The 23,044-nt window shown below is 36.0% G+C and overlaps 1 protein-coding gene across 8 annotated transcripts in view; it reads left to right on the top strand.

The window, feature by feature from the left end:
- The window catches only part of Rph (Rabphilin), a 695,894-nt gene that overhangs the window by 455,728 nt on the left and 217,122 nt on the right, over nt 1–23,044 (top strand). The window lies entirely within an intron of this gene.

Genomic DNA, 23,044 nt, shown 5'->3' with positions numbered 1-23,044 from the left:
GATCTTTCAAACAATTCATTTCTTGGTTTAACCACCTTACCGGCCATTAAAGATCAAATATGCACCCTCAAAAGCTTTGTACCCATCATAAATTTCAATGTAATATTAATGATATTACAATTTTAATATGCACTTTGCATCCATGGAAATGTGGACGTATATATATGTCCTGGCCGGTAGCGTGGTTAAAGCTGTGAGTAATTATATATTGTCTACACTGACCAAGTCTTGTACCAAGATATTTACCATCTTTATCTTCAAAATATGTTCACACAGGTATGTTTAAAAAATAAATAAATTAGGTAATGCGTTTTTATTGTGGTATAGAGAGCAGTCAAGGCCATTTTAGCCTGTCTAACTTTTGAAGGCTGAGGGTTGCAGTTCAATCTCCACTGGTAGCCAATCTGAGATAGCTGTTCTAATACTATCACTAATGCTAATTGGCATCCAGTAAAGAGATTAGCAAACAATTGCTGCCACTCGTAGTCTCTAACACAATATGTTATTGTCTGAAATGGCGTGGGTTCTATGGTCAATTTTCTTGAGTTTATGGAATGAAAAGCTCTAGTTTCCCAGAAGAAAAACCTGCTTGCCTGTCCCAGAGATAGACTAACTCAGGAGCTATTTGAAGAAATGCTTAGAAAAAGTTCCTCTAGTTGGTGACTAGAATTGACCATAAGTCTTTCTCTGGGTAGTTTAGTGATGAGGAAGCAAATGCTACTTCCACTGAGCTATACAGGCTGTATATGTAAAATTAATATCTTTAAATTAAAATATCATATAAAATATCCTTTTTTAGCTCAATTATAAAACAGGCTGCTCCATTTCCAAAATAGCTTAGCTTTTTTTTTTATCTAATTTTAAACAGTTTTAGGTGTATCACGAATTTTCAGAAATGTTTCAATATTTGTACATATGCCTTTTAACAATGCCTTATATGGCACATGTCAGTTTATGCAGGTTGCAAGTTTACTAATGATTGTCAATCAAAATTGAAATCTCTCTCTCTCTCTCTTTCTTTCTTTCTTTCTTTCTTTCTTCTTCTTATTATTATTATTCAGGCCTCCATGGAGCCAAAAGACTCATCACGGGAGGTTCTTCCTAAGAAACACAAAGTCTATCAAGACTCATTGAGGAGAGGTCCCCCCCCTAAGAAACACAAAGTCTATCATACCACTCCTTAAACTCATTGACTGTTCTCGCTCTCACCACTCCATCAGGCAATGCATTACATGTTTCAACCACCCTCCATGCAAAGAAACCACTCCTCACCCTCTTGCAAACAGTTTCCTTTTGTAACTTACATGGATGGCCTCTTGTCATCACTCCTTCCTGCTGTTCAACCAAGCAAAAGAACTCCCCAGTGTCAACCCTGTAACCACCTCTCAACAGTTTAAAAGTCTCAATCAATCATATAATCAATCATATCACCTCTCCTTCTTCTATCCACCAAACTCTGCAGTCCACGTTCCCTCAGCCGATCCTCATAACTAACATGGTACAGTCCTGAAACCATCTTTGTTATCTGCCTTTGTACCCTTTCCACAGTTAATTTATCCCCTTCAAATCCTTTCTTTATGAGAGAGAGAAAGTTTTATAAGGCTTAACCTTGGTGATAAAACCGATTTTCACTTCCCTTGCATGCCAATCTCACATGGCATGCAAGGGAAGGTGATCCACATCCTCAGAACAGATCACCTTGGCATTTATTATTTGACACACTCCTCACATTTCTGTACATTAGAAAACCAGAAGAATTTCTGCACATAGCTTCTGAAAATAAAATATCTTTTAAGCCGTATGATACTGGGAAGACTCATTCTAAATGTCTTTTAGCATAGATTAACTTCCAGTTGTGTAGAAAAGTCAAATATGGAACAGGAACATAATCTTTTAACCAAATATTTTGTTTAATGCATTTTATGCTTTAGTATGATAACCAAGTATGGAACATGAGTGTAATCTGAAACATAAAATATTTTGTTTAATGCTTGAGATTATATTCTTAATTCACTGTTTGGCTTTTCTCCAGTTATAATATTATTCTTAATGGTATTTCTCTTCTCTGATATAATTATATGTACATTATGTTAACTCATACACAAAACATTTGAGACACACCCTGGTATAAACATGTTAAATGATTAACATATATGCATAACATTAGATTTTAATTTTACATGCTTTATTTTTATACTTAATATTATCTTTGTTGCCTTTAGAAATTTTACTTAACTTTAAGAATGGAAGAACAAAATAATGGGAATAAAAGACTTTGACAGGAAGATAGAGAATAAAGTAGCAAGATTTAGGGAAAAAGGACATTGAAAATATAACTGACCAAGTAGAACATTGATGAAATTCTTAAGAATATGTATCAAGAACAGATGGAACCTTGCTACCATTATGCACATGCTTACACGTTACTTAATTAATAATCTTTGAATGAGTCATTCTACAGTAGAAAACATTAACTGGCAACACCAAATCATTATGTTAAAAATGCCAACTAGACTACTTGTATATAGAAGTTAATGACTCTACATGAACTTTACTCTACATTGATTCTACATTAGTATCCCATAATGCAAAGCATACATTATTTTGGGTGTGTATAATGCTGTGCGTTATGAGAAGGGCCACTATCCAGACTGGTTTTGACCTTTATTTGAAGTCTCATCATGGGGAGCCAGAAGAAATACCACGGTTGAAGTAATGCAGAAGTCATATATATCCCATTTACAAGTAGTAAAAAGGTGTAACACCTTATTATTAAAATACTCTGGATTAGAGCAAGTTGTAGTTATTGAGACCTCAATAAAAGTCGAAACTGGTCTGGGTTGTGGCCCTTCCCATAATGCATAACATTGTACACACACCCAAAATGATATGATTTGCATTATGGGATACTAAGGCAATTAATGTGAAGTCATTAGCTACTACAAGTAATCCAGTATGAACAAGCTTCATATGCAAACTTCATTTGCTTACACTTGGATAAAGGATTAAACAAGAATATGATATCTTGGCATTTTTAATTTAAACATTTTTACTTTCTACAACCAAATCACTGGTTATTATTGGTCTGGCTAAACAACCAAGACTTATGTAGCATTCACCCTGAAACATTGTAAACCTATAGTGAATATATTGTTGACAAGCTAAGGAGATTTTTTTTTAAATAAAAAAAAAATATTTGGAGACCAAACATGAACTTTTTGAAGCTGCTTCAGGCCTCTGATAAACACCAGTCATGGTCTCACATCAGGTGATGAATTTCATCATCTGATGTGAGACTCACCTAAAGACAATTACTAGCATCCATGCTTTTGGTGGGATTCAAAAATTCACAGCCTGTTGTTTGAACAGCAGCTACATTAACCTTTTCACCAACCAGGTCAGCAAAGCTGTATGAAGCTCTATTCAGAGAACATAATGATTCAAATTTCAGGCATTCAAAAGTATGAAGAATTATTATTATTATCATCATCATACCCCTCATGAAGTCAGCAGACTATCATGGGAGGTTCATTCAATTGACAACATATTTATCATATTGAACCTAATCCCTAAAACTCCTTTCATTAGCAACATATTCTAGTAATGCATTATATTCAATCACAATTCTGAATATTGTAAGAAATGCTACACATGGTGTTTTCAAAGAGATAATGCAATAAAAGTGTTATGATTTCGATTTATTTTATATATTTATTTTACACTTTCCCTTTTATCAGTATGGAAGCTCGCAAAATGAACAAGAAAAATGAAAAAGAACAGTATTCTATTTCTTTACTTCATTTATTTTCAGGGTTTTTTCTCCCGGAAACTAGGGTTTTTCATCCCGCATACAGACAAATCGGCCCTTCAGAACACATGCAATTTACAGACAAAAAAAATACTAGTTGTGGTGGGTGGTAGATGGCATTGATGGAGATGATTCGTAGTAGATGATCGGTATAGTGGTTGAGACAGTTGTAGGTGTCCTCCCGCGATGAGGCTTCGGACTCCTTGGAGGTGTCAGGAATAATAATAATAATAATAATATTTATAATAGGGAAATCATTTGTATCACTCAGTCATTAATTTAGATCTACAGTATCAGGAGGTCTAGGAACACAGTACAGCAAAAGAGTCTTTGAACAAAGGGAATAGGTATTTCATGTTTCAGTATTCATGTTTTTAAAATGTTTTCCTCTTCCTCCTTTATTTTGCAATTTAAACAGAATTTCTTAACAAAACCTGTTTCAAATATTAAGTGTTGCTGCATTTTTTAAACTTAAAAAGGTGGTCAATGAGGCTCAGTGTTATCTTCCTTTTTATTGTTTTTATTTTTAAATGCAAAAATGAGGACAAAAAATTTGTATTTCAGGTATCCCTGTTTTCAGTTTCTGTATAACTTAGTGATCTATGTATTGAGTAATTATTTTAGTTTTGCATTTTTTTTAATGTGAATCCCACCCACAAAAGGCGGAAACTTACAATAAATTAGTAAATATGGTAAATTAGTATCTAACCAGTAAATTAGTTATTGGAGAGACCAAATTAGGTTGAAATCAATTTTTCATACTGCTTCAGGTCTCCAATAAGTGAAGTGGCAGTCCTGCACGAGGTAATGAAAATCATCTACCAAGATTTTTGTTGCCTAATGTGAGAATTGAACTCACATCCATAAAAATATTGCAAGCCTTTTTCTTTTCTTTTTTTTTTTTTTTTTTGATGTATGACATTTAAAAAGTTTGGGCACATCTCCTCTGATGTGCGGAGGAGATGGAATGAAGAGTATTATATTGGTGAAACTTTACCTCGGGAGATGGAGGAGACAAGAGATGTGAGGGTGTTGGCGATAAGGGAGTTGTAGGTTAGGAAACACATTGCAAAACTTGTAAAGGTTACTCACAAACTTGTTGATCTGTACTGTGTAATGTTTCTCTCTAGTTTTGAGTCTCTTAAGTCCTTTGTGTAGGCTAGTCACTGAAATTACACATATTAGGTGCAGTGTCATTTCAGTGGCTTCTCTAATTTTTTTAATATATCTGTTAAATTCAGTAAATGTCCTTCTTTTGAGTTGCCAAATAATCTCATTTATTTCACTAGTGGTATGAAAAGCCAGGCCTGATTTATGAGCTTTCTTTTCTTTGCATGATGTATTCTTTGATGTAAATTTCTCCTAAACATCCAATTTGTCCAAAATAACATATCACATGCGCTGAAAATTTTATAAATACGTGGCCTCTTAAGTGGAGTGGTGAATGAATTTGTTTGGGTGACTGAATAACATGAAGACTTTTGTCATGTGTGTGAAAGCAACTATGAGCTTATACTGTCTCAAAACATTACCCAGCTCAGAAGCAAAGAACCTGAAAGATAGAGTATGTACTTTATCTAATGATAACAACAAAAAAAAGGAATGAGAACTGGATTACCTCAGAGAAATGCCATTAAAAAAATGGTTGTAATCTAAGCATTATGAACAGCATTTTACTAAACCCACTGAATGTCAAAGCACACATGCAAGAAAACGTGAGCTATAAAGGTGCAGTTATTTTATCATACATAAAAAAATAAACTGATTAAACAGCTAGTAGTGCTTGCATGTGTGCCAAATTATTTCATGCACACACGAAAATGAGAAAACATGGCCAAAAGTCTAATTGTTACTTCAGTCACTCAGATTTGCATGAAAGAACATAATCAAAGATATGAAGTAAAAGAGAGTTCATAAATCAGGTTAACCAAATTAAAATCAAGTTGTTTGGCAATAAATAAGAATGCCATTTATTGAATTTAATGGCTATATTAGATACTTTAATGACGTTACTGAAATGGCATAATTTATGCTTAGCACTGCAGGCCAGAGATATTCCCAAACAGTTCTTTCAATATGTTGCAAGTAAAAGGCCTCGTTGGCTGAGTGGCTGGAGAGCGGATACGCCCTCCAGCCAAAAGGCTGCGAGTTTAAATCCCGCCATGGGCATGGATGTTTGTGATTGTCTAGTAGTGTTTTCACAGAAAACATTAGTGGTAATAATGCTTGGCAGTAGATGGCGTTGGTGTAGTTGCTCTGTGTTGTAGTTGGTGGAGACAGAGAGTTGTAGAGTAGGTGCCCTCCCTCGATGAGTCTTTGGACTCTCTGGAGGTATCATGTAATAATAATAAAAATAAAATAAATAATAATAAAAGGAAGAATGTTTATGGCAGTGTGATTTTAATAGGTGCTGATGGTAGGAAGGTAATTGAATCAGTCAAAATGGTAGACTTATTAAGTGAATACTTTGCAAGAGCATATCATCCAGGTGGAGATATTGCAGTCACAAGAGAGGCAAAGACTTATGTGGGAAATGAGGTAAATGAAATGGAGGTGATAGCATATCAGGACCTTGAGATTAATACAGCTATGAGATTAGATGATATACCAACTTGAGTTTTATGTGAAAGTGCTAGGGAATTCTTGGTGGCTTTGACCACATTGTTTAATCTAAGTCTCAGCTGTGGAGTTGTAGTCCCAAGGGGGTAAAATGAGGAGGAAAATATTTCTTTTGCATAAAGGAGACTCCAAGACTGATGTAGCAAATTACCGACAATTCAGCATATCAGTTGTTGTCAAGGTACTGGAGAAGTTGGTCAAGAGCAAAATACAGGAATAGATAGACAGAAATGGGATACTGTATGACGACAATATGGTTTTGTGAAGGGTAGGTCATGCCTCAGTAACTTGCTCATGCTTTATAATACAGTGACAGCTGAGCTGGTAAAGGTAATGGATTTATATTGATACTGCTGGACTTTGCAAAAGCCTTTGACAGGATAAAACATGGAATTCTAATCAATAAACTGCAGCACATAGGAATGGATATTGGGTTGGTGACGTGGATAAAAGGGTTGTTGATAGACAGATATCAGAGAGTTGCTTATTTATTAGTAGAATCCAGAAGGCCAGTGACTAGTGGCATGCAACAGGGCTCTGTTTTTGGGCTGCTGCTGTTTAATTTGTACATTAATGATATTGGAAGGGATCTGAGAGGAACTATTCAGTTGTTTGCTGATGATACAGAAGTGAGTAGAGCAATAGTTATGAGGGTGGTCTGAAAAGTTCTCTGCCTAACAATGAAAAAACGAATTTATAATTTCAAAATTATTTTTAATTTTCAACATAATCTCCCTTAAGATTAATACATTTATCCCAGCGATGCTCCAGCGCCATGGTTCTCAGTAAGATCTGCAAAATACCCCTCTACAGCTGCAATCACCTCTTGATTCAAAGAAAAATTTGTTAGTTACAGAAATTGGTTGAAAGGCAGAAAAAGGGTGATATGATTGAGATGTACAAATTACTGAAGGTTTTTTACAAGATTAATACAGAGGAAAATTTTCAGAACAAGTCTGGTGGTGGTGGTGGTGGTGGTGGGAGAACTAAGGGACATCCTTGGAAACTGAGCAAGAGTATAGTTAATAAGGGCATTATAACTAGATTTTTTGCTTTGAGAGTAGTGATGAATGGGTAGAATAGGTTGCCTGTCTATTGTGGGTGCAATGACTGTGAATGAGTTCAAGGCAAAGTATGATAGATACTACACAAATGTTGGATAGTGCTTGGCATGATATTTAGAGCCTCCCTCAATTAATAACAAATAACTAATAATAACAAATCGCCATTTGTACTTCATCATAAACAATTTCCAGTCAGATTAAATTTATAACAACTATCAATAAGATCCAAGGCAAATTTTTGATCAGATTGGCTATATCAACAAAAACTGCTGTTAGTCCCAAGGGTGAAATCATGAGAAGCTCAACTGTAGAAAAATATGAAAGGATGACTTAATTGTGAGCGAGTAGGAGATATATGAGAAGAAATAAATAAGCTTGATGCCAATAAGGGCAATAGGATTTGGTGCCATATCACCATGTGTCTTAAGGGATTGTTCCAGGGAGTTGGCCTGGCATACCTGTTTAATAAGAGTCTTACGGCAGCACAGGTCTCAAAATAGTGGAAAGAACATAGCATTGATTTGTTCCACTGCATAAATGGGGTGATAAGGATGTGGCTACAAATTATAGCTTAATCTGTATCTGGAATTGTGATTAAGGTATTCGAGAGATTAGTTAGAGCTAGGATACATAAATGAGTTGATAACAGCAGTATTCTCTGTGGTGGTCAGCATGGGTTTGTAAAGGGAGATCATGTTTTAATAACTTACTTATGTACTATAACAAGATGACAAATGTCTTGGACAAGGGAGACACATATACAGTGGTATACTTAGATTTTGCAAAAGCTTTTGATAGACTGCCACATGACAACTGTTAAATAAATTCAAATAGTTTGTCATGTGGCAAGAGATGGATCAGTGATTGACTATCAGATAGGTATCTTCTTTTTCATTCACTTCACTGGGCATCTACAAATGCCGTATGGTCACTCCGATGCTTGGTGATGTGCCACACCAGGCCTCGCCTTGTAGTCCTGTTGTTTGCTTTTCTGGCAGCCTCAACTCTCTGAAGATCAGTCACTCCACACATGCCATCCATCTCACTGATAGTCTACCCCTGCCTCTTTTTCCAGGAACTTTACCTTCTATTACTGTTCTGAGCAGTCCCCCTTTCATCCTTTCTATGTGTCCAAAATTAACTTTCTTCTGTCAATATCCTTAAGAAGCCTTAAAGTTCTGCTGATCTTTTCTAACACCCATTCATTTGTATGCCTTTCAGTATATGATATCCTCAACAGCCTTCTGTAACACCACATCTCAAAAGCAGATATCGGTTTCTTATCTGACTTCTTTAGGTTCCAAGTCTCACATCCATAAGTCGCTGTTGGAAAAACAACTGCATACAAAATCCTCAACTTTGCTTCCATGGAGATAGATCCATCCTTCCAGATTTTAGACAGGTCTCTGACTGTTGTTTTAGCCATTCCTAACCTTTTTCTGACATGTTCTGAACAGCACTTCTTCACATTAATAATGGATCTCAGGTACTCAAACTTGCTGACCTCCTCAATTCTTTCTCCATTAAGGTACACTTGTTTCTCATGAGCTTCTCTGTTTGTATTTCCTTTGAAAACCATAATCTTTGTCTTGCTAGGATTGAGTTGAAGTCCTCTGTTATTACTGATCTTGTTAACTTTGTCAAGAATTAGTCCTAGTTCTTCCATGTCATTACAAAGGAGTACTGTATCATCAGCATACCTCAGATTACTGATCAATCTACCTCCTATCCTAATTCCTGTCCTGAGCTCATCCAATGCTTCATGCATGATGTCCTCTGCATGCATATATACTAAACAAATGAGGAGAAAGTAAACATCCTTGCCTAACTCCTTTTCCAACTTGAAGCCAGTCAGTCAATTCAACACCTGTTCTTACCGTGGCTTGTTGCTCCTTATGCAAGTTGGCTATCAACCTGATAGTGTGTTGAGGAAAACCCATTCTTTTCATTACTTCCCACAGTTTCACATGCTCAACACAGTCAAAAGCTTTAGAGTAGTCTAAGAACCACATTACCAGAGGGAGTCTGAATTCTTTATATTTTTCTATGATCTGTCTAAGGCAAAGGATCTGATCTCTGGTGCCTTTACCCTTCCTAAAACCAGCTTGTTCCTCGGGCATCTCTGCCTCAACTTTGGCCCCAATCCTATTTAGCATGATCTTCAATAAAATTTTGCTTGCATGAAATATCAAACTAATAGTTGTATAATTCTTGCATGCCTTTATATCACCTTTCTTATGTAGTGGTATAAAAACTGACTTCTTCCAGTCTCTAGGCCATGATCCTTTCTCCCATATCCTTGTAATCAATCTATGAAACACTCTTATCCCTCTGTCCCCTGTGGGCCTTAATTAACTCTGCTGGGATTTCATCTGCACCTGGGGCCTTATTGCTGTTGAGCTGCTTAACTGCTCTTTCAACTTCATGCCTAAGTGGAGGAGGTTCCAAATCAAAATTTTCCTGGTGGGAGGACTCCACATTTTCTTTATCCACTCTGCTGTACTGTTCCTCACAGTATTCTTTCCATCTGTTTTTGATTTCCAACTCTTCTGTTAGTAATGATCCATTCCTGTCTTTGATGACATTCAATTTAGGCTTAAACTTGTGCTTTAAGTCATGAACTAAATGAAACATCCTTTTATAATTGTGCCTTCTCATCTGAAACTGTATTTCTTCACATTTGTTAGTATAGAACTCTTCCATGTCCTGCTTGATGGCTCTTCTGACTTCTCTGTGTAATCTCTTGTATTCTTCAGTCCCTGAGTCTCTTTATTTTTCCAATCGCCTTCTTTTGATTAGTTCCCATGTTGAATCTGATATTCATGGGTCTCTTGGTCTTCTTATTGGGCTGAGATACTATACTTCTTCGCTGTATCCTGTATTATCACCTTGACTCCTTCCCAAAGCATTTCTGGTGAGTTCTCCTCATTGGTCTCCAAAAAATCATCCAACCGAGTTGATGTTTCTTCTGTGAATCCACTAGGAATTATTCTAACATCCAGTCTAGTGGGATGTGCCTGACCTGGAAGTTTTTGGAGTCTTAGTCTTACTTTGGCTCTTACTAGCTGATGGTCTGTACCGCAATCTGCTCCAGGACAAGTATGCACATCAGAGATGCTTGTCTTCCACCGGTATCAGAAAGTTGTATATAGGAGTGTAGTATCCTGAAAGAGAAAAGTCACAATTGTTTATTCAAGATACCAAGTAATTTTATATAAACTTGGTTTTAATCTGATTTCCCAAGTAAGCAAGCAGACAAGAAAGTCAAGTTTGCACCTGCAAGTAGTGCAAGTCCAAGGCAACTCATGGTAGTGCCAGTCAAGGTAACTTGTGGTAAAGGTGGATAAAGCTCTGATAACTTTTCTTAGTATTTTCCCCTTAATGTAAAGCACAACCCCTTGTGGAGATGTATGATGTTAAACATTAAAGGTAATGGTCACTACCCATACCGGTTTCGACCTTTATTGAGGTCTCGTCAGCGGGAGCCCGACCTGAAAATGCCAAGCATGAAGTAATGCAGAGCTCATATGTATTTACCAAAACAAGTTGCCACAAGGTGCTTTGACCTTATAAATATAAAATCTCAGGATGAGAGATAGATGTAGAAAGTTTTTTAACTTGGGTATATTATGTATTCAAGATACCAAGTAATTTTATATAAACTTGGTTTTAATCCGATTTTCCAAGTAAGCAAACAGACAAGAAAGTCAAGTTTGCGCCTGCAAGTAGTGCAAGTCTAAGGCAACTCATGGTAGTGCCAGTCAAGGCAACTTGTGGTAAAGGTGGATAAAGCTCTGATAACTTTTCTTAGTATTTTCCCCTTAATGTAAAGCACAACCCCTTGCAGAGATGTATGATGCATGATTTGAATACATAATATACCCAAGTTAAAAACCATTCTACATCTATCTCTCATCCTGAGATTTTATATTTATAAGGTCAAAGCACCTTGTGGCAACTTGTTTTGATAAAATACATATGAGCTCTGCATTCTTTGGCATTTTCAGGTCTTGCTCCCACTGATGAGACCTCAATAAAGGTCGAAACCAGTATGGGTAGTGACCATTGCCTTTAATGTTTAGCATCATTTAATGTTTTCCGCAAGGGGTTGTGCTTTACATTAAGGGGAAAATACTAAGAAAAGTGATCAGAGCTTTATCCACCTTTACCACAAGTTGCCTTGACTGGCACTACCATGAGTTGCCTTGGACTTGCACTACTTGCAGGTGCGAAATTGACTTTCTTGTCTGTTCGCTTACTTGGGAAATCAGATTAAAACAAAGTTTATATAAATTACTTGGTATCTTGAATACATAATATACCCAAGTTAAAAAACTTTCTACGGTCACAATTGTTGTTCAACTTGTATATTAAATATATTGAAATGGGTTTAACTGGTGATACGCAACTGTTTGCAGATAATGCAAAATTGGGGAGCATTGCAGATGTTATGGCCTTACAGGAGGACTTGAATAGATTGTATAAATAGGCAGGTAAGTGGAACTATCAGTTCAATGTTGCCAAATGTAAGGTTTTGAAATTTGGTAAATAGTGATGGGATGCAAAGTATACACATTGTGGGGATTTTTAAAGGAGATAGAGGAGATGAGAGATCTGGGAGTGGTGATGAACAAGGACCTGAAATTCAGGGCTGCATTGACCGAGTTGTAAAGTCATCACATTGGATAATGGCAATGATGTGGAGGACCTTAATGTGCTGAAATAAAGAAGTTATGCCATTGTATAAAGCCTTGATCAGGACTCATATGGATTATTGTGCATAGATTATTCACCTGGTTTTCATGATGATGAGGATATGTTAAAGAGGGTTCAGGGAAGATTCATAAAGGTGGTAACTGGTCTTTGGAATGTGGAGTATGAAGGCAGATTGAATGAATGAGATTTGCAAAGCCTTGTGAATAGGATGAAGAGGAAAGTCATTATGATTGAGATGTAAGTTGGTCAGGGGTTGTTACCATGTTAACATGGAAGTAATTTTTCATAGAATGAAAGAGGGATGGGAGGGGGTTAGAACAAGTGGCCATCCCTGGAAACTGTATAAGGATGGTGTGAGTAGGTTCTTTGTGAAGAGTAGGTTCTTTGCATGGCAAATGGTTGGTGAGTGGAATGCACTGCCTGAGTGTGTTGTGAATGCAGACTCATTGAATCAGTTTACAGTATAATGGATGAGTTTGTGCATGATAGTGTGTACCTCCCATGATGAGTTCACAACACATTTGGGCAATGCATTCCACTCACCAACCATTCACCATGCACCATTAACATCTGCCCTACAGAGGGCAGATGTTAATAATAATAATAAGAGTCTTGGTCATTTATTTTCAGTGTTCCTGTTTGTTAAGTATCAAGATTCAAATCTCTGGTTTTGACTGACTGAGGAGACTGACACAGTTCAAAATATTATATACACTAAAAAATATTTAAAAATAGTTGGTCATTTCTACCACAATTAATTTCGCTTAAACTTCATAATTTTTCTAACTGCATTTTATACAGTACTTCTCATGCTCATCATTTTTCTAACTGCATTTATGCAGTACTTCTCATGCTCATCATTTTTCTAACTGCATTTATACAGTACTTCTCATGCATCTGATTATTACCTGCTCTTTTATATCTGAGAACCTCATTTTCCATTAACCTGTTTTCCTTATCAATACCACAGGTATGAACCTGTGGTATTGATGTAAGTTGACTTATAGAACTTTTCATAATCTCTGATCTTATAGTTTAACAGGTATCTTTGACTGTAATGTTCTCATATTTGAACACCTCTTTAATCACTGTCATATGCTCACTCTTACCAGTTCATGGCATTGGTGATACCTTATTTATTACGCAAAGCTATTTCCAAATTCGATATTCTAAAATCTCTTGTTGTGTGCTTGTTGCAGTAAGAAAGGGAGAATTTTCAGTACTTTTAGGATGATCATTTAAGGGTTTTTTTGTATAAATTTCATGTGAAATAAGAGTGTTTCAACTGTTCATGTATATTATTCTTCTAATGATGTGTTTTCATAAAAATCATGCACACACAAAAAAAAATAGTTCACTTATTTGAAGAAAAAAAAAACAGTTGCAATCTTGTAGAATTCTGTGTGACATGAATTCATTGATTTTTCTGTACAGTTAAATTATCGATGCATGTATGTACATATTGTGACATTGTGATTTTATGAGTTTCATCTCATAGAACAGTCTACTTTATTGCAAATGTTTAATATTACAAAAGAAGATGACAAAGGCATTTATTAACCACCCTCCATGGAATCAGTATATTCATTTGAGGAGGTCTCACTCAACCAGTAATATGTTTGCATTCACACTTCTCACACTACTGTGAGAAGTGTGAATGAAGATGGTGTAGTAGTGATGACACTACTACACCATCTTCCTCACATTGTTCAGCATGTGCATATCACAAACCTCAACCATCAATCCCATATTCCTTTCCCAAAATTCATAAACCCAATTCTCCATATGGTCCATAGTTTATAGTTGAATTCTCCTACCTACCAGAAATTAGCCAAGCATTTAGCTAAAGGTGCTCTCTTATTACATAAAACCTTTTTTTTTTTCATAAAACTTGACCCATTTTGAATCTGGCTTAAAAACCTTACTCTTAGCATCTGTCACATAGTGATATATTACTATTACACTGTTGTTTTGGTCATGATATTAGCATTCCCTTTTACTTGTGTTCTGCAAGTGAAAGAAAGAGCTCTAGAACTCATTCTGATTATTTTATTGATAAAGAAATTACAAGACCTATTTACATATAGGATATAACTATGTGCTCCTTACTTTCTAACTGGCTAGCTAATGGGATTTTCAGCATGAACTAGTGAAAGATGATTATAAATGCTATGAATGGAAAGTTCAAGATTAATAAGTCTACAGACTCAACTCTTCACAGATCTTATATACATGGATTCAGTATTATGACTTTGCTTTTCTATGATTATTCACATCCTGGACTGCAATGTGCGATGCTAATATCATTTTTTTTTTTTTAAACTTTGCATTTAAAGTAAAAATCTTAACATTTTCATAGATCTTTAGATCTCAAAAGGAATATATTTTTTATTTTTATTTTAGCATAAGACTTTTGCCCTAACAGTACAAGATTTATTGTTTTCCTCTCAGTGCAGTAATGAAGATGAAATAAGAAAAACATGCAAAGCCTCCAAAAGCAAGCCTTCCAATGGAGTACATAGGCATTACTGGAATTACACAACAAGACAAAAACAACTAGCTATGAAAATAGATAAGAGTAATTCTACAGTATTCTGAAACCACTCTTCACACAAAAAACTAACTACTCACTCTATTAAAGAATTATTATTATTTCATGACATCATTACTAACACCATGTGCTGACATGAAGATGTGCACACATTCACATGGAAAGAAGACCCGAGAAATAAGAAAAAGTCCTATTGACCATGTTATTGATAGTGATATCTTCACACTTGTTCATGATATAAGAGTATACAGATTTGAAATAGAAAGTAATCACCATTTATTTAGTTTTGAACACAATAATAATGAATATAACATTGAAAAGAAAAATATATAAAATATAAAAATAATCAAAATCAAGCAACTTTCAGAGGTTAACTTTAGACTTAAATATACAAGTGCTATTCAAGAAAAAATGAAACAATGTGAACATAAGAAAGAGACTGCGAGAACTTAGTAGCAAACTCGGGAGAAAACATTAACTGATTTAGCCAGGAATGTATGCAGTGAAGTTATTTGCAAGAATGAATTTAGAATCAATTATTTGCAAGAATAAAAAAAAATCCAACTTCAGGGTGGACTTGAGAAGTAAGAGTTTGTCCTGGAAACTAGGAAAGTATTGGAAGTTCTTAGCAGGTAAATTAGCAGGTGTCCTGAGAGAAAAATGTAAGACAGCTAAACTGCATATAAAAGTAACTAAGCAAAAGTCATGGGAAGAATAGAGAGGATAATACCACAAAAGAGCAAAATCTGGAGACTAACTGAATAGCTAGAAAGGAATTTGAAGGTAATAACAAATAGGATTGCCAAAATTAGATTTTCACTATAACACTAATAGTCAAGATATCATGGCTTTATAACATGGATCTATATTTAAGATTTGTAGATCTGGAAATGGCAGTATATGACAAGATACCAAAAGAAAATCTGTTTGAACCACATAGGGATAAGCAGACACTATACTTGACAACACAGAACCTACATATGATCTGTAAGTCAGCAGTTATAATTGAAAGTGCAGCAGGAAGATGGGCAGATAAAGTCAAGTAGAAGACAAAGATGCACAGTATATCCACTGTTATTTATCAGCTGTATGAATGCTTATTATGAAGGGAAGATGCATTAATTTGATACAAATAATCAGAAATATTCAACTTAGCTTTTTACTTCATGCAGATGATATTATTATTATTATTAACACCAGACCTCCATGTAGTCAAAAGACTCATCATAGGAGGCAAGCATTGTCACACACAAAGCCCATCAAACCATGCTTTAAAAGCATTCAATATATCTGCATTCATATCTGCTGACCAACCACTCTCTATGCAAAGAACCTCCTGGTGTCCCTGCTCACATCCTCCTTTACAACTTCTAGGTATGTCCCCTTGTTCTATCCCATTCTACCAAAAATTCTTCCACATTAGCCTAGTAACATCGCTTTACCAACTTAAATGTCTTAGTCATATTCCCCCCTCTACTAACAAAATAGGTAACAGTAAGAAAAGATAAAAACAATGAAAAACTAATTAAAAGTTAATTTAAATTAAATTCGTCATCTAACTAAAGCAGAAATTCTGTGATGCCCCCTTTCCATGATGCCCTAAGCACATGCTTATTTTGCTTAATGGTTAATCCAGCCCTGACTAAGTTTTGCAAACTGCATTCCCTCAACCTGTCATGATATTGGCCCTAGTTGGCGTACCCCCCCCCCCTCCAACCAACAAGTCACGGGTTTGAATCCTGCCATGGGCTGATGTGTGTGAGTATCTTTAGGTGGAAGATGAATTTCATCTCTTGGTGTGAGACCACCTCCCTGCTTATTGGAGGCTGAAGTGGCTGAAAAAGTTCCATGTTTGGTTTCTAGTGCAGGATTTCTGGATGGTGTAAGAATAAATAAAAAAATGGAAAAAATATATAAAATTGAAAAAAATGAAAAACAAAATCCTTATACACCCATGGCAAAAAATGTACTATAGGTTTAGTAATAACCTTTCTTGGGTTATTACTAAAAAACTAAAATTTAAATTAAATTAAAATTAAAATTAAACCTAAAATTACTAACCACATAAAAAAAATATCCCACATCCAAAATCACCCATAATAATCACCCTTTCCTTGTTCACTAACTGAAATTGCTTATACATTTCATCATCACCACACTCCATATTTCCTGGCCTATAACAACATCTAGCTAAATATCTCTTCCTGTCAACCTCCACCTCACACCACAATGCCTCAAAACCATTGCCACTATCTTATATACACATCCCCTTGCTATCATCAGCAGCCCCTCTCTGTTCTTGTCCTTTCTATCCTCACAAAAAATACACACTATACTCTTCCATTTCTGTTCCTGTTAGGATATCACCTTCATTCAGCTATGTTTCAGTTATTTCAATGGTTTTTGGGCGAACAAACTCAATCACTGAAACAATTTCATCTACCTTATTTTTGATACTCCTGGCATTTGTAAACAAACACAGCAGTTCACTTTTAGTTCTATAACCAGTCCTATCCAGGAGCCACCTGTTGATTGTGATTTTCCCACCACACCTATCCTTGCCCAATCACCTTTATTTCCACTTACCACATAATATTTGCTGAGTCTCAACTACCCCACTCACATCCCAATCTATTGCATTCTATGTACATTCACTACTACTCCCATCATCCACCTTCCCTATGCCATGTCTCCCTGTCAACCCAAGCTCCCTCCAATTTCCCAGTTCCTCTTACATTCTCGTGCTCTCTCCATCTCTCACACTATTATTGTTTCCACTGTCAAACACTTCAGTCTCTTCAATACTACTCTTCCGATCTTGAAGGGAAGATGCGCACACACTGCACTTCCATCTATCAACAGTTTTTCCTGTTCACTCACTCCAAAGCCATTTAAATGAAATCTGTCGTGTCTGTATCCTTCCCTCATGTACATGCCATACATCCACAAACTGCACTCCCTTCTCCTCACATAGTTCTGCCAGCATACCATTGATGAATACCTTGGCAACAAACTGACAACTTTTCTCACTATACTTTTATCTTTCGCTCTCCTCAATAACCTCTTAATATCTGTCATTATATTCTCCTTATGTCCACTTAAATCATTTGTCTCCACAACTACCACGAATTCTCTTGCTCATTTCTTACTCATGTCTAAAGCATGAATTATCTTGCTCATTCTACCCTCATGGATAACTATGAGAGTCCTATGGACTCTCTCATTATCCAGTACTTTAACAATGGAATCTCCATACACATTCAAGGCACAACTGCCATTTTATCACCCTTTCAAAGTCAGATTTGAATTTCTGATGTTTGGTGTGCATTTGTTGCATTCTTCAGTATAGACTGAATATAAAGCTGAGTTCTTGTTGCAAGCCACCTGCAGCATGATGAATTTTTTTCTTGAACTGTTATGATAAAGTTCTTATTAAGAGTACCTTGAAAAGTGGATGGGAATTTTGATTGGAGTAGGGAATGAAGACCTCCAGAATTTTCACTCTTCCTTTCCATGGATAGGTGAGTAGTTCTAAGTGAGTTGCAGAAGTTTAGGTGAGTAGCTCAGTATTTCTATAGCGCTAAGTAAGTTACAGAAATTATTTTCACCAATACATGAAGACCTTGTATAGTATCAAAGGACACATTTGGGAGTGATGTTATGTGGGAAAGGAATTTGATTAAGATTATGGTCTCAGTTACTGAAAGGAGGAGAGGTTACCTCTATGGTATATCTATAAAGAGGACTCATTAAGAAATAATCAAGAGTATTGAAAGAATGGATATTGTTATCAGGTATTCAGGTATTTGGATCGACAGATGTACAATTTGTATAAGATCATTTGTTAATAGCAAATAAGCAGTGATCAGACAAATGCTTCTAGGGATGTGGAAATATTTGTTTGGTTAGTAGAAATGGAAAAAGGAAACTAGTTGGAGTTGTGGAAATTAAGGCTACATAGGAAGATTACTTTACTGTAATAAATTTCATTTAATCCTTTATCCAAGTGTAAGCAAACAAAGTTTGCGCCTGAAGTATCTTCAGGACTGAGGCAACTCGTGGTAAAGGTGGACCAAGCCCTCATCACTACTTGTCTTAGTATCTCCCATAATGCAAAGCACATCTCCTTGCAGACATGCATAATGCTATGTATTAAGGGAAGGGCCATTACTTTAGTGTTTAGGTAGCTAGATTGCAACTTCAGGGATAATAAGTTGAAGAGGTCATAATGGTTTCAGAATTTAAAGAGTAAATACATCAGATGAATGCCACTGAATGGTGGTGAAGATACCTGAAACCAGAGGAGATCAAAAACTGAGGAGTCTAAATTGTGGCATTCTTTGGCAAGCAATATTGAATATCAAAAAAAAAAAAAAAAAAAGTACACAGATGTCCTTACAGAGACAGAAATTATGCAGGGAGTAATTTTTACAGTTAGGATGGACTCTGTAGTTGATGCAGCAACACTTTGAGTTTCTGCCAAAGCAGGCCTGTTTTACATCTGTAAGCAATAGTGTACATCATTTGTGTTAACATTTAATTCACTTTACCAATATCTAATGGATATTGGTAAAGTGAATAGAACAGTGACGTGATTTTTTGCATCAGTTTTAGTGTGTTTTGTATATTATATTTGATTTGCAATTGTAGTTAAATTTTAAGTTTTTTTTGTGGTATCAGAAGTTTTAAATAAATTTGTGCACTGGATGGATGAAATATATTGGGAGTTTCTAATAAATTCTATATTTTTCTATACATGTGTTAGTTGTGTAAGTGTTTTTGCTACGTTAATTTGTCTCATTCCAGTTTGCTTGCTGCATGTTTCATTGTTTGAGAATAGCTGTAAAGAGAATTGGGACTTGCAATGAGAGGAGACAGGATCTCATATATTATTATCAGCAAATCCCCATGGAGTCATAATGGGAAGTCGTACCACTGTCACATAATTCATCAACTGTGACTTAAATGCATTCACCATTTCTGCACTTATCGCCATCTCATGCAGTGCATTACAATCACCCACAACTCTCCATGTAAAGAACATACCCTTCACCCACCCCATATCAAATCACATTAATTATCCAATTTATTTAACAGCTTGTCATGTTGAAGTCTAACAAAGGCCTTAGCAAAATCTAAAGATACCAATGCATTGTCACCTTGTTATAATAAGTGGATTGTTAAAATGATCTCTCCCTTTAGCAAATCCATGTTGTTCACCATAGAGAATGCATCTGATGTCAACCCAGTGAATCTAGGTCCTCACTAACTTCTCCAACACTTTAACCTCAATCCAGACACACAGATTAACATTTCTCAAAAACATGAAAAATTGTTTCTCTTTACCTACAGACACCATCTCTTCATTCTAATTTAGGAGGGTGGTCTGAAAAGTTCTCAGCCTCTACCATAGATGGCAACATTGTTGACAAGATTTTTTTTTTCTAAGTTGGTACATCTGTCATTAGCATCGATGGGAAATTGCAAGTCATTCTATCAAGTAGTTTGTTTTATACAGTTGTCTGAAGCAAAAGTGTTGTCTGTATCCCTTGAAGTGGATAAAATTGAGTACCGTGTGGTTATAAAATTGTTTGTAAAAGAAGGTTTAACACAAAAAGAAATTCATTCAAAGTTCATAAAAGTTTATTGGCACTCTTCTCCTTCGTTTTTGACAATTAAGAAATGGGCTGCTGAGTTTAAACATGGCCGTACCAGCCTTGAAGATGATCCATGTGAAGGACGTCCAAAAAAATGTAACAACACCAGAAATCATTGATCAAGTGCACAATATGATATTGGATAACCGGCGAGTCAAAGTGCGTGAAATTGCTGAGACTATAGGCATTTCAAAAGAACGTGTAGAATATATTTTGCATGAAGAATTGCAAATGAAAAAGCTTTGTGCTTGCTCAGAGGAGATCAAAAATGCACTCACATGAAAATCTCTGAACAGTGCTTGGAGCATTTTAACACGAATAAAACTGATTTTGTGCATCGATTTATTACTGAGACTTGGATTCGCCATTACACACCAGAATCTAAACAGCAGTCAAAACAGTGGACAGAAGTCGGTTGTTCAGCACCAAAGAAGACAAAGTCAGTTCCATCAGAAAGAAAGGTCATGACATCAGTGTTTTGGGATGCTAAAGCATTTTGTTTATTAATTATCTTGAAAAGGGTAAAACAATAACCGGGGAATATTATTCCAATCTGTTAACCAGACCAGATGAAAAACTTTGTGAAAAAAGACCCGGTTTGCAGAAGAAAAAAATCATCTTTCATCAGGACAATGCACCTGCCCACAGAGGTGTTTTGGCAATGGAAAAATAAGGAATCTGCACTATGAATTGTTGGAACATCACCCTTTTCCTCAGATTTGGCTCCCTCTGACTTCTATCCAAAACTAAAACTTTTCCTGGCTGGTCAGCGTTTTTCTTCGAATCAAGAGGTGATTTAGCTGGGTATTTTGCAGATCTTACTAGGAACCACTACAGGGAGGGGATAATTGCACTCAAGCATCACTGGAATAAGTGTATTAGTCTTAAGAATAAAAAAAAAGAATAAAAGTCTGAAAAATAAAAATAATTTTGAAATTATAAATTTGTTTTTTCATTGTTAGGCAAGAACTTTTCAGACCACCCTCGTATATTAACATAATTAAAATCACCCATGATAATAATTCTCTTTTCTTATTTGCTCGGTTAATTTTCTCTGCATTTCTGTCTCACCACTTTCCACATTATCAGATCTATACCAACAGCAAACTGGCCACTCTATCTCACCATAAAAAAAAAAAAAAAACTGCCGCCACTATCTCCACTATCTTTATTTTCACCTTGGATTTGCATAATTTCTCTGTTGTCATCAATAACACTTCCTCCCATCACTTTTTGTCCTATCTGTCCACATGAAAAATATCATACCTCTCCACCTTTATTCCTGTTAGAATGCCATCTTCATCCTACCATGTCTCACTTCTTTCAACAACTTTTTGGCAAAGGAACTCAATCAGTGCTACAGTTTATTCTCCGTATTTTGGATATTTTTGGCATTTTTAAGTAAAATATAACATAATCACAGATGGGATTCCTGCATACCTCTCTCAGGCCATTCTTCTTTATCATCATTAATCTCACAACCCTCCCAAGACTCATATGTCTCCCTCCCCCAATCCCAAACCATCCTGAATCCTTTCTTGTCTGCCCACTCATTCACTTCTATATCCAGCATAGACATTTTCATTCATTGTCTCCCTATCTACCCTGATCCTCCCATTTCCCTGTCTGTCTTGCATTTCTACTCTCTGATTCCTTGCACTTGCACTTCTCACCTCTCTCATAAGCTGTCCTTGAATCTCTCTCTCTCTCTCTCTCTCTCTCTCTCTCTCTCTCTCTCTCTCTCTCCATTCCACTTTTCTGGTCTACCACATCACCTGTTTTCTCAGATCTTCTAGTCCATCATTCTTACACAGTTCTGGCTGTCCCTCAAAATTACTTCACATTCACAGGCTGCACTCCTTTCATAAGCAGTGAGCAAAGTCATTGATCTTTGCTCCTTGTCTCAACTTATCTCACTTTCTCATCGCCATTTATTCTCACTATCATACTAACAGTTACATTCTGCTTCTTGCTACCATTCTCACTATCTCTGTAAGTCATACTGCTGTCTGTCTTGCATGCCATCTTACATGCTTTTGTCAGTCGTACACTTTCTTGCTGAGTCTTGCATGCTACTTTACTGTCATTATTCTTTGCATAACATTATATTACATAATGTTACATTATATTAATGCATAACATTATACATATCCACAAGGAGATGTGTTTTGCATTATGGGAGATACTGGGATAGGAGTGATGGGAACTTGCTCCACCTTTGCTACGAGTTGCTCAGTGTTGTACTACCTTACCCCAGTCCTGAAGATATTTTCAGGTGCAAACTTTGTTGGCTCACACTTGGATAAAGGATTAAACTAAATTTATTATAGTCTAACCAAGTGAAAAATAAACTTTCAACATCTTTCTCTAAATCCAGAGTAATTTAATAAAAAGGTGGCACACTTTTTGGCAACTCCTATAGGTAAACATGACTTCGCTATTGCTTCTGCCTGGTATCTCCACCTTTGGGCCTGGCTCCCACTGAAGAGACCTCAATAAAGGTCAAACTAGTCTGGGTAGTGGTCCTTCCCTTAATGCATAACATTATACATATCCGCAAGGAGATGTGTTTTGCATTATGGGAGATACTGGGATAGGAGTGATGGGAACTTGCTCCACCTTTGCTATG

The sequence above is a fragment of the Typopeltis vanoorti genome, chromosome 16 (genome assembly GCF_054136105.1).
Source record: "Typopeltis vanoorti isolate ZY-2024b chromosome 16, IOZ_Tvanoo_1.0, whole genome shotgun sequence".
Classification (NCBI taxonomy): Eukaryota; Metazoa; Arthropoda; class Arachnida; order Uropygi; family Thelyphonidae; genus Typopeltis; species Typopeltis vanoorti.
This window is presented reverse-complemented; position numbering and strand designations above follow the sequence as displayed.